The sequence below is a fragment of the Jaculus jaculus genome, chromosome 7 (assembly GCF_020740685.1).
Source record: "Jaculus jaculus isolate mJacJac1 chromosome 7, mJacJac1.mat.Y.cur, whole genome shotgun sequence".
NCBI lineage: Eukaryota > Metazoa > Chordata > Mammalia > Rodentia > Dipodidae > Jaculus > Jaculus jaculus.
Genome location: NC_059108.1, coordinates 81,379,545 through 81,393,152, shown reverse-complemented (window position 1 = coordinate 81,393,152; position 13,608 = coordinate 81,379,545). Strand labels below are relative to the sequence as shown.

Genomic DNA, 13,608 nt, shown 5'->3' with positions numbered 1-13,608 from the left:
GCAAAAAAAGGAGGGTCTTGGAAAATAGCTCAGTAAATAAAGTCCTTGCAGCCCCAAGTGCAAGTGTGAGGAGTGGAGTATGGATCCCCAGCAACCAAGTAAACGCCAGGGGGGTGTAGTGCACACCTGTAGTGACAGAACTCTGGAGAAGGACAGGAGAGCCCAGGGGCAAGCTGACTAGCCAGATCAGCAAGCTCTGCATTCAACCCTGACTCTGTAAGCAAAGCAGAGACATCTGATGTCAACCTCTTGCCTGCACACATGTACATATGCACCTGCACACACATATGAACACACACACACGCACACCACAGATATGATGCACAAAAATAAGTTAAAAGTACAAAATCAAAATAAAAGCAAAAAACAAACAAGTGGATTATACCAAACTAAAAGCTTGTGAACGACGAAGGAAACAGTCAGTGGGAGAAGAGAGGGCTGTAGCAGTTAGCGCCTCCCTGCTGAGGTAAGTGCGCACCAGAAGCACCTGACGAAGGGGAGGGTTCATTTTAGACTTACAGTTTCAAGGATATGCTTCAGCACAGCGACAAAAGCGTGGCACACCAGGCAGCTGAGCACCAAGTCTGTACACAAAGCAGGAAGGAAAACATCTGAGCGAGCCGGCTCTTCACACCCAGTAGGGCTGGGCTAATCACCCTCTTGTCTGCCCTCAGCAGCACACCTCCTCTAGCAGGGATCCCCTTCCCAAAGGACCCACCAGCTGGGGCCTAACTAAGACACTTCCTCACAAACACTTGAGACTATGGGGGATATTTCACATGCAAACCACCACAATAACCTATACAATGAAAGAAAATAAGCCACACATGGCAGTGCACACCTTTAATCCCAGCACTCAGGAGGCAGAGGTAGGAGAACTGTCATGAGTTCAAGGCCACCCTGACACTACACAGTGAATTCCAAGTCAGCCTGGACTAAAGTGAGACCCCATCTCAAAAAAAAAAAAAAAAAAAAAAAAAAGGAAAGAAAGAAAGAAAGAAAGAAAATATTTGCAAACTATACAACTCAACGAGGGCTGTGTGTCCAGAATACATAAAGAACTGTAGGGCTGGAGAGATGGCTTAGCAGTTAGGGTGCTTGCCTGTGAAGCCTAAGGACCCATGTTTGATTCCCAAGATCCCACATAAGCCAGACACACAAAGGGGAGGCAAGCACAAGATTGCACATGCCCACTAGGTGGCACAAGTCTCTAGAGTTCAATTGCTGTGGCTGAGGCCCTAGGGTGCCAATTCTCTCTCTGTCTCTGTTCTCTTTCTCTAATAAATAAATAAATAATAAAAATTAAAAGAATCACCAATACTCAATAGAATAATAGACTGATTTTTAAAATAAGCAGTTATACTTTCTTTCATATACCAAATCTGGGCTTTGAAAAAAGAGAGAAGGCCAAGCATGATAATGCATGCCTTTAATCTCAGGGCTCAGGAGGCAGAGGTAGGAGCAAGAGTGAGACCCTACCTCAAAAAAAAAAGAGAGAGAGAGAGAGAGAGAGAGAGAGGACTATTTGGGAAAAGGAAGGGGACCACAGGAGGATGATAAGGAGTAAATATGATCTAAGTACAAGATACATATGCAGAAGACTGCCACAGTGAAAAACAGTATTTTGTATAATGAACATATATGCTAGTGAAAATAAATAAAATAATACTGGACAGCAGATGTAAATAGACATTTCTGAAAAAAGGATATACAAATTGCCAAAGCATATATTTAAAAAATGCTCAACAGCACTAATCATTATGGATTGTAAATTAAACCATAATGAGCTAGTGCCTCACTCTTGTAAGAATTGCTATTATAAAAAATATAAAAAGCTGGGTGTGGTGGTACACACCTTTAGTCCTAGCACTAAGGAGGCTGAGTTAGGGTGATCACTGAGTTTGAAGCCAGCTTGGGACTACCAAGTGAGTTCCAGGTCAGCCTTGAGACCTTGCCTCAAAAAAAACCCATATATATATACATACATATATATATATATATGTGTGTGTGTGTGTGTGTGTGTGTGTGTGTGTGTGTATGTGTGTGTGTGTAAGGAGAGATACCCATCAGTTAAGTGCACTTGCTTCTTAAGCATGAGGGCTTGGGAGGGCCCAAGAGGGCCTCAGACTGCCCAAGTTCAACTCCCCAGAGCCCAAATTTAAAAATTTCTTTTTATTGACAACTTCTATACTTACAGACAATAAACCATGATATTTCCCTCCCCTCCCCCATTTTATCCTTCACAACTCTCCACTCTCCATTAGTCCCTCTTTTGAGTTGATCTCATCTTTTTTTTCTCCTATAATGCAGGTCTTGTGAAGATATTGCTAGGCACTGTGAGATCATGGATATTGAAGTCAACTTCTGTCTGGACAGCTGCATTGTATGGAGTGGTACCCTTCCTTTGGCTCTTACATTCTTTCTGTCACCTCTTCCACAATGGACCCTGAGCCTTGGAGGGTATGACAGAGATGTTTCAGTGCTGGACACTCCTCAATCACTTCTTCTCAGCACTATGTTGCCTTTTGGGTCATCCCAGGAGTCACTGCCATCTGAAAAGAGAAGCTTCTCTAACCAAAAGTGAGAGTAACATTAATATATGCATATGAACATTAAGCATAGTGCTTTCAGGGCAATTTGGTGAGAGTAATATATGCATTTATCCAGACAAGAGCAGGGACTTTATACATCTAAGGCTCATGACCTCCCCTGCCATAGGCTTTTGATTAGGTTTTCAGTACCAGACGTGTATTCCCTCTCATATAGCAGGCCTCCAGTCCAATTAGAGAGCAGTTGGTCCCCCCAGAGCAGACATGCTACTATTGCACCTGTTCAGTCATTTGGCCTGTCTGGCCAAACTTGAGGCTTCCACTGTCCAGTGTTTTCACTGCTGATGACTTCTGTCTCCCATAGGACTGCATACAGTGCAGCTTTTTCCAGCTTACAATTTGCTGGTCTACGGGGAGGTTTTCAGTTTAGCACGAGCTTAAATTTTCAGTGATCTTGCTGTCCATGCATGTGAAGTTTTTAGCAATAGAGTCTTACCTTCTGTTACTCCTGGGAAACCAAGGGCCTTGGCCTGTAAAGTTTTGGAGGCAGCAGGGACCTCGCTGGCCAACAACTCACTGGTAGGTATCCCACCCCTGGCACTAAAATTTTTCTAGTAACAATCTATGGGTTCTGGGTGTGCTGATATCCAAAGAAGTGGGCTTTCATATGTCTTATTCAGAATATTTTAAATTTTGAATGACCCTCCCCCCACCCATCTCTTAATCTCTTCTCCTGGCCTCACTTAGGCCATTCTACTCCCTATAATTTGTTCTTCTATTTACATATATACAATACCATCCCCTAGAGTCCTTCCTTCTCCTCCCTCCCTTATAGCCTTTTTCCAACTTACTGGCCTCTGCTACCGATTTTTGGTAGAACCCACATTTTTTAAATGCCAGGCATGGTCACCCAAATCTATAACTCCAGTTCATGGCAGGTGGAGATTGGAGAATATCTGAAGCTCACTGAAGAAAAACAGGAACTAGCTAAAGGAGAAAAAAGGAAGTATGCCCATGACCAGAAGGGAAGGCACCTGAAGTTCTCTTCTGGCCTCCACACACACCTGGTGCTCATGCATCTGAACACACACACACACACATACACGTGTACACCACACAGTCTACCACATCACACATACTTCACATATGCATACAAATGCACCAAAAGATGTAACAAGGACTGATGAGGAAGTAGAGGAAAGGCAATCCTTAAACAGTGTTTGGGAATGTAAGTTAGCACAGCCATTGTGGAAAATAAGTTGTATAGTCCTCAAAAACTCAGAGTAAGGCCTGGAAAAATGACCTTCCTAGAGCAGTGGAGAACACGGTTTAACAGGAACTACAATGAGATGAATCTATCCCAAATCACCACCACTGTGGGTCTAAACATTGGCACTGTGGCCGTGGGAAAGGCTTGCTTCATGTTCTGGGACTTAGAGAGGCAGGAAGAGCTGCATTCCTTGTGGGCCAAGTACCAGGCAGAGCGCTATGGCGACAGCTATGTCGTTAACTCCACCAAAGAAGAGAAACTACCAGAATCCAAACAGGCATTTTGGAAGGTAGTGGCAAATGAAGGGCTGGATGGTGTTCTCATGCTGCTGCTGGCCAACAAACAAGATGTAGAAACCTGCCTCCACCCCAGACATCAAGACTGCATTCCGTGACTGCACCTGCAAGATCGGCCGTGACCTGCCTGAGCCAGGCCTGCTCTGCTCTCAGCGGCAAAGGAGGGCGAGAGACACGGAAGTGTGTTATACAAATTGTGTGCACCCCGCTTCCCCTGCCCCCTTGCAGAAGGACATCCCATAAATTCCTCCAGCTTTCCTGTCTAGACGGTTCCTCCCCAGTGCTGAAGAAGCAGGTCCTGTGCCACACCCTGGGAGTTGGGCCGGCTTTGTCATTGGTTCCTATATTTGTTTTGTGCTTTCGCTAAGTCAATCTTTTGAGTCTGGAAAAAATTGATGTGGTTAGTCTGATTTAAACATTATGAAATATGTTGTCCACTAATAGGTAAAATTTTTGTTTTAACAATTTCAAATAATTTTGATTAATTTTTAAAAAGAAAAGTGTTTTGTTTTTTAATGTTTTTATTTATTTAAGATAGAGAGAGTGACTGAGTATGGGGGTGCCAGCACCTCCTGCTTCTGGAAACAAACTCTAGATGCATGCACTGCTTTGTGCATCTGGCTTTAGGTGAGTCCTGGGAAATGAACTCTGGTTGTCAGGCTTTGTAAGCAAGTGTTGATAACCATTGTGCCATCTCTCCAGCCCCTAGAAAGATGTTATTATGTACAACCCCTTCTGAATAAGTAATATAGAATAGAAGAAACACTAGTATAGGCTTTCTTCTGTCCAAAAACACAAAAGGCTATCTACACTTTGTTTTCCTTTATTTTTATCTATTTGTAAGCACAGAGAGAGAATGGGAGTAACAGGGACTCGTGCTACTTTCAACAAACTGCAAATGCGTACTTCATATTGTGCATCTGGCTTCCAGTAGGTACTGGGCAATCGAACATGGGCACATAGGCTTTGCAAAGCAGCAACTTTAACTGCTGAGCCTTCTCCCTGGCACCTGTTTTCCTTTTTAGCAAAGTATTAAAATGTACCAACCTACATAAGCATCATTTCTTAAAACATCTCAAATTAAAAATATCAAAATGGATATTTCCTTAATAATATCTATAGACTCAAAAAAATCCCAGTCATCACTAAAAATTAATGAGCTCATTATAAAATTCATACAGAATTTAAACAAAGAGTAGATTAGCCAAAACAGCAATACTTTAAAAACAGCAAAATTGGAAGATCTGCTATTGACTTGGAACAATCAAAACGTTTGTACATGGATGACAGAAATAGAGAAAAATTGAAAAATTTGTCTTGATCAAAACTTCAAACTACTGCTCATGGAAAGATTCCATTTATAAAATGAATAGTGCTGTGCATGGTGGCTCACACCTTTAATCCCAGCACTCAGGAGGCAGAAGTAGGATGATCACTGTGAGTTCAAAGCCAGACTGGGACTACAGAGTGAGTTCCAGGTCAGCTTAAGCTACAGTGAAACCTTACCCTCCCCAGCAAACCCCCCCCCCATAAAAAAGACAGGGCTGGAGAAATATTTTAGCTTTAAGGATTTGCCTGAGAAGACAAAGGACCTAGGTTCGATTCCCCAGGACCCATATAAGCTAGATGCACAAGGTGGTGCATGCATCTGGAGTTAGTTTACAGTGGCTGAAGGTCCTGGTGCACCCATTCTCCTTTCTCCCTCTCTTCCTCTCTCTCTCTCCCTCTTTCTCTTTCAAATATATAAATAAAATAAAATAAATTTTAAAACGATTAGAATGATTCCCCTCTTTAAAAAATGAATAGGTAAGCCAGACTAGAAGGAAACTGTTATCTTGACACTGCTGAAAAAAAAAAAATAACCAACCTAAAACAGCTAGAAGGAGGAAAGGGTTTATTTTGGCTTACAGTCTCAAGGGAAAGTTTCATGCTAGTAGGAAAAAGATGGTGGAGCAGGGCTTAGACACCACTCCTTGCCATAGCAGCTGGCAGAAACAGCAAGAGAGAGAGCTGAGCTCTAGTAAAGGGAATTGGTTGTAATGCTCCACAGCTAGCCCCAGTAACACACCTCTTCTAGTAAGCTGCACTGCTCATGCTGCCATCAGCAGGAGACCAAACGTTCAAACACATAAGCTCATGGGGACAAGTGATTCAAACCACCACAGAAACATTCTCAAAGTACACATCTGATGAAGACACGCATCTAAAACTGTATGATCCAATATGCAACCAGTAAGCAACATTGCTATTTTAGTGTCTAGTGTAATTTAGATTTCAGTTCCAGACTTACACCAGGCACACTTTTGTGATAATCATATTGTCAGATGGTATCACACAAAAAGGCATGACATCAGATTGTAACTGGGCCATCTCACAGGACAAACTCCAACTGGAGAGTCGTAGAGCTAAAAGGGAGCTTATTTATTTATTTATTTATTTGATGTTTACTTATTTATTTATTTGAGAGAGAGAAAGAAAGAGGTGGATAGAGAGAATGGGTACACAGGTCCTCCAGCCACTGCAAATGAACTCCAGACATATGTACCACCTTGTGCATCTGGCTTACTTGGGCACTAGGGAATTGAATCTGGGTTCTTGGGCTTCATAGGCAAATGCCTTAACCGCTAAGTCATCTCTCCAGCCTGAGCTCATATTTTATTAGTGAAAGTACATTTGTTTACTGCCAATGTTATCAGTAAAAAGTTCAAGTAGTAGGTAACTAATTAAGAAACTTTAAAAAAGCACATCAGCTGGTGGGAAAGAGTTATATATAAAGCCAATCATCAAAGGACCTTAAACAGGAAAGAGAGTATTGATCCTACCCTATCTATCTATCTAGGGAAAGAGTAGAGAGGAGTTAGAAAAGAGTATTTTCAGATATCAGGTATGAATTTGGCAAAGTGATGCCTTACTGACAAGACAGCTGACATGTCAGGGAGAATAGGGCGGAAAAGAATTTGTAGAATATTGCACTCAAGATTAATGAGAAATATTTACTGCTGAAAATTAGCAGTGCGTCAGTAAGGTATCTACAACATGGAGTAAAAGTTCACCTTTACACCCCAATACCATGATAGCTGTTGCAGTCCAGTTCACATTGGTGGTAAAAATCACCCAACTGAGAGTAGCTTCTGGGAAAAAGAGGTTTATTTTGGCTTACAGGCTTGAGAGGAAACTCCACAATGGCAGGGGAAAACAATGGCATGAGCAAAAGGTGGACATCACTCCCTGGCCAACATAAGTACAATAGCAATAGGAGAGTCTGCCAAACACTGGCATGGGGAAACTGACTATAATACCCATAAGCCCACCTCCAACAATACACTCCCTCCAGGAGGCTTTAATTTCCAATTGCCATCAGCTGGGGAACCTAGCATTCAGAACACCTAAGTTTATGGGGGACACCTGAATCAAATCACATTAGCCATGCATGAAAAGTCTGTTAGACAGCATTGATCTAGAATGTAAAGAGGGGCTGGAGAGATGGCTTAGTGGTTAGGCACTTGTTTGTGAAGCCTAAGGACCCTGATTCGAGGCTTGATTCCCCAGGACCCATGTTAGCCAGATGCACAAGGGGTGCACGCGTCTGGAGTTCATTTACAGTGGCTGGAAGCCCTGGGGCACCCATTCTCTCTCTCTCTTTCTTTCTCTCTAAAATGAACAAAAAATATTTTAAAAAGAATGTAAAGAGATCAATTTACAATGTTTTAAAACCCAACTAAAAAATCATGAGTGGCAAATAAACATATTAGGAGTGTCCAACATCATTGGTCACATGGGAAATGCCACATTACATGCTCATCCAAATGAAAACTTAAATAATTGACAACATCAAATGTTCACAGGATTGTGAGGTAACAAATGTTCATACATTTCTGGAGGGACTTTAAAACAATAAAAAGACTTTGAACATGTTCTGGCATTATAAGACTTAAGTTTATACCTATTGTGTTTTCACAACAGCTCTATTTGTAATAGTCCCAAATAGGAAACAGTACAGCTGTCAATCATCAGAAGAATTGATCTGAAAATCATGGTATATTCATAAGTAACTGGCAACCAAAATAAGAACAAAGCATGAAACAACAGGTAAATCTCAAAAGCACCTGAGTGAATGAAAACCAACAAACATGATTTCCTTTATATAAAATTCTAGAGCTGCAAAACAAATCTATGAGGAAAATTAGACCAACAATTGTCTTTAGGGGAGAAGAGGACAGAATTACTTAGAAAGACACAAAAAGGAGCTTTCTGTCAATGCTGTGTGGTGGTTTGATTCAGGTGTCCCCCATAAACTTAGGTGTTCTGAATGCTAGGTTTCCAGCTGATGGATATTAGGGAATTAATGCCTCCTGGAGGGAGTGTATTGTTGGGGGCGGGCTTAAGGGCTTTATAGCCAGATTCCCCATGCCAGTGTTTGGCACACCCTCCTGTTGCTGTGGTCCATCTTATGTTGGCCAAGGGGTGATGTCCACCTTCTGCTCATGCCATGGTTTTCCCCTGCCATCGTGGAGCTTCCCATCGAGCCTGTAAGCCAAAATAAAACTCTTTTTCCCAGAAGCTGCTCTTGGTTGGGTGATTTCTACCAGCAATGAGAACCGGACTGCAACACTCAGTCTCTATCACCCCAATAGTTGACTTACCCAAGCAAAAGTGTCTTTCAAAACTCACCTCATACATATAATATTTACACATCTCATGTATCCAAATTTGAAATTTTGACAACTGTATATAAGTACAACTGTAAGTAAATACTATTGATATGCATGCTAGAATATTAAGAGGAATTAATGACTGCAATTTAAAATGATCAAAGTTAGATTAATATTTTTGACAGTCTTCCATCTTAGGATACCAAACTGGAGAAAGCCATGTCAGGCCAAGAAGGTGGCAAGGAGCCCTTGGAACAGCCCAGGAAGCAGACCAAGGAGACAGATGAGGAGGATAAGGCTTCCAAGCAGAAACAAAAGGAGGAACAGAAGAAACTTGAGGAGCTGAAAGCGAAGGCTGTGGGGAAGGGACCCCTGGCCACAGGTAGAATTAAGAAATCTTGCAAAAACTAAGCTGTTCTATAGACCTGAGATGATGGTGATCCTTATCCATTTAAACACCTGAATTTCCTGTCATAACATCTTTTGCTACCTGTAACTAGAATGAAGTGTTATCTTGGGGTCTGGTGACATTACAATAAACTTTTATAAAACAACAACAAATAATTTAAAATTTTAGTTGAATTAATTATTGATGGATTAATAGGCGATAAATAGATATGTAAAGAAATCAATAGAGTGAAAATGAACAAAATATAGGTGATATGAATAGATTTCACTGTAAAATTATTTTGCTCAAGTTCTTTCAACTTCATTATTGATTTAATTTTTCATAATCAAATGTTAATGATAATGTAGGCCTTGCAGAAATAGAATTCCAAAGTAGGGCATGATGGTGCATGCCTTTAATTCCAGCAGAGTTAGGAGGATCGCTGTGAGCTCAAGGCCAACCTGAGACTACATAGTGAATTCCAGGTTGGTCTGGGCTAAAAGTGAGACTCTACCTCAAAAAAAATAAAATTGAACTCCAATATCATCTTTAAAATAAGAATCGGGAATTGGGTACTGTGGATCATACTTTAATGCAATCACTAGGTAGACTAAGGTAGTAAGATGGCCATGAGTTCAAGTCCAGCCTGGGCTACTGAGTGAGTTCCAGGTCAGACCTTTGACCCTACCTCAAAAAGACAAAAACACTAATGTGTTTGCTTAAGCAGAAAATATACTAAAATTGGAATGATACAGAGACTAGCACGGCCCCTGTGCAAGGATAACAGGCAAATTTGTGAAGTATTTCATTTGTTTTAAACCAAATAATGAATGAATAAAAATTGAAACAAAGTTATATATGGTGGAGCACAATTACAAACTCTGGAAGCTGAGGCATAATAATCAGAAATTCAAGGCCAGCACAAATCTGATAGTAAGACACTATCCTGAAGAAGAGGGGAAAAAAAAAAAAAAAAAAAAACAGTTGGGGCAAAAATCATGAGGTTAAAATCATGTTTTCTCTAGCTCTTGCCTTGGCTTCATCTTATAGCTCCCTGAGCTACAATTCTCTATTACATACTAGATAATTCTGTCTCTTTGGGCACTGTGAGTGATATCAAAAGTAGAACACACAGGGGCCTTGAAACTGCAATTTTTCCTTAAAGCTCTGTGTTTCACTCCCGTGTGAGAGAAAGCATAGACTCTAGTTTATAGATTTTTATATCTTGGTAATCCTATCAAAACCAAAAGGGATCTGAGCTCTGACTAGTAATATTACTTCCAAAAATAAGGCTTAAACAAAGAGTCAGAAAGGAAAGAAAACTATTAAAAATAATGGGAATATGGGACAAAGAGATTCCTTGGTGGTTAAGGTGCTGGTCTGCAAAGTCTAAGGACCAGAATTTGATTCCCTAATTCCCATGTAAAGCCAGATACACTAAGTAGGGCATGCATCTGAAGTTCATTTGCAGTGGCAAGAAGCCCTGATGTGTGCTTACTCACTCTCTCTGTGTCTACTTCTGTCTCGCTTGCTCTGATAAATAATGATTTTAAAATAATGTGAATAATACTATTCTCCAAATTTAAAAGAGAAAAAAAATAGAACTTCTTGAGAAAAGTGGCTGGTTCTAATACTGAAGTAGAAAATATGTAGGCAAACATAAATTATATAAGTAAAGAAGTGCCAAAAATATAAAAACAAAACAAAACCCAATGACAAGAACGTGTCAAAGGGACTAACAATCCATCAGGGAAGAATCACAGTGCCCAAGACTAGCAGCCACATGCATAATAGAATGAAATCCTACAGGTTATGTTCCAGAGAATAAAATGTACATATGTTCATAGTGGCATTAAAAAAATAAATGGCGGGCTGGAGAGATGGCTTAGTGGTTAACCGCTTGCCTGTGAAGCCTAAGGACCCTGGTTCGAGGCTCGGTTCCCCAGGACCCACGTTAGCCAGATGCACAAGGGGGCGCACGCATCTGGAGTTCGTTTGCAGAGGCTGGAAGCCCTGGCACGCCCATTCTCTCTCTCTCTCTCTCCCTCTGTCTTTCTCTCTGTGTCTGTCGCTCTCAAATAAATAAATAAATATATAAAAAAAATAAATGGCAAAAGATGTAAACCTCCTTTGTCAAATAAGTTAATCCAGATTCTTTCCCCTGCTGGGGTAGACTGGGCACCACTTCATGTATCCTAAGTACCCAGAATAATTTCCTTCTAAATATCAGAGTATGTAAAGGATGGAGGGCAAGAGTAACTTCACAATGGAAAAACTTGATAGACAAGCCTTTGCCTCAGTCAGGTAATCAAAGTTAACATGAACATTGAGAAGTCATGTTGATAGCTCATCCCCTTGTGTGACAAGGAATTTGACTAGCCTTCATCCTCACTTCCTGGGAAGGAGACTAAACTCGGGGAATTTTCCAAGTAATAGGAGTATCTTAGTTATTCATAAACCCTTCAGATCACACCTGAGTCTATGGCATAATGGTTCAGATTAGAGGCTAGCCATGGTAGAAAGATCAGCCATGTTGTCATGGCTGAGGACTTTGGGACAGGTGGTGACAGCCTGGCCCAATCTCTTCATGGATCAAGTGCAACCATAAAGCTAGTGACCCTATATAAACCTTCAACACCAAAGCTGAGGATGACTCCCAGCTGATAAATGCCAAGAATGTGGCTGCCTGACTATGGGAAGAGGACATGAAAGCTCAATGTCTAAGAAGTCGACCTCACCTCAGGTGTTTCTCCACTTGATTGTACTGGTTTGAGTCATTTGTTAAAAAAAAAAAAAAAAAGTATATGTTAACTTCTATTGCTGTGACAAAAAGCCTGAGAAAATCAACTGAAAAAAAAAAGGTTTATTTTAGTTTACAGTTTCAGAGGCTTCAGGTTATGGTTTGGTTGCATTATTTGGGGCCCTGTAATGAATCAGAGCATCATGGGGGTGGGATAGAATCACATGGTGGTGCAAAACTGCTCATCTCATGAGAGCTGGGAAGAAAAGGAAGGAACCCATCTCCCAAAATACCCTTTAAAGATACAGACCCAATAACTTCTCCACCCAATAGCACCATGGGCTAGAAGCTGCAGCCACACCTTCAACATCTGCCTTTTGAGACACAATGAAAATTCAATCATAAAAGTTTGTCACTGGACTGGAAAGATAACTTAGCAGCTATGACGCTTGACAACAAAAACAAAGGACCCAGGTTTGATTCTCCTGTATCCACTTAAAGGAGGCATATGCATCTGGAATTCCTTTGCAGCAGCTGGAAGCCCTGGCATGCCCATTCTTTCTGTCTGTCTGTATCTCTTCCCCATAAATAAATAAATAAATTTTAAAAATTTATCATCAAAGCCAGGCATGGTGGTGTATGCCTTTAATCCCAGCACTGGGGAGGAGAGGAAGACTACATAGTGAATTCCAGGTCAGCCTGGACTAGAGTGAAACCTTACCTCAAAAAAAAAAAAAAAATGTTTTTCATCAAAACTACATTTCCAGGCTGGAGAGATGGCTTAGTGGTTAAGGTACTTGCCTGTGAAGCCTAAGGACCCATGTTTGACTTTCCAGATACAAGGTAAGGCAGACATACAAAGGTGAGGCAAGCACAAGGTTGTACATGCCCACTAGGTGGCACAAGCACCTGGAATTTAATTGCAGTGGCAGAGGCCCTGGTGTGCTAATTCCCCCCTCCCCCCCTTGTGTGTGTGTGTGTGTGTGTGTGTGTGTGTGTGTGTGTCTGTCTGTCTGTCTGTCTGTCTGTCTGTCTGTCTCTCTAAAATGAAAAATTAAAAACCTACAGTTCTTCTATGATTTCTTCTAGTGAGTTATCACTAGAGGTTTGTGGGAAACCTTTAATTATAGCCAGTAAATGAAAACTATGGGTGGCCAGGTGTTGTAGTTACCTTCTTGTTGCTGAGAGAGAACACCTGACCAGAAGCAGCTGATGGGAGGGAAGAACTGATTTTGGCTTACAGTCTTGAGAGAAATCTCCATGATGGCAGGGGAAAGCATAGCATTAGCAGAGGCTGGACATCACCTCCTTGCCACAGCAGGTGAAAAACAGCAGCAGATGTCTGAACTGATCTCTGGCAAGAGGAAGCTGGCTGTAACACCCATAAGCCCACACCCAACAACACATCTCCTCCAGCAAGGCTCTACCTTCCAAACTGCCACCAGGTGGAGACTAAGCATTAGTCTAACATCTGATTCAAAGCAGCACACTAGAGGACCTCCTAACTTATGACTGTAAACTAAGATAAGGACCATCCTGTCCTGGACCTCAACCTGGAATCTGCACTAACTTCAAGTAATTTGCTTCAGACCTTTCCTGTGATATTGTCATAATGATGTGATAGAACCATTCATACAATGTGAAAAGTGGCTTACTGTCTCTGTAATCTTATCTCTGAAAATGCATAACTCCAGTCTGATAATGAGAAAAATA

General features: G+C 41.3%; 1 pseudogene; it reads left to right on the top strand.

Annotated features, from left to right (window-relative positions):
* Positions 1–9,870: 9,870 nt before the first annotated feature.
* Positions 9,871–9,970, top strand: LOC123462515 (annotated as a pseudogene).
* The last annotated feature ends 3,638 nt before the right edge of the window (positions 9,971–13,608 follow it).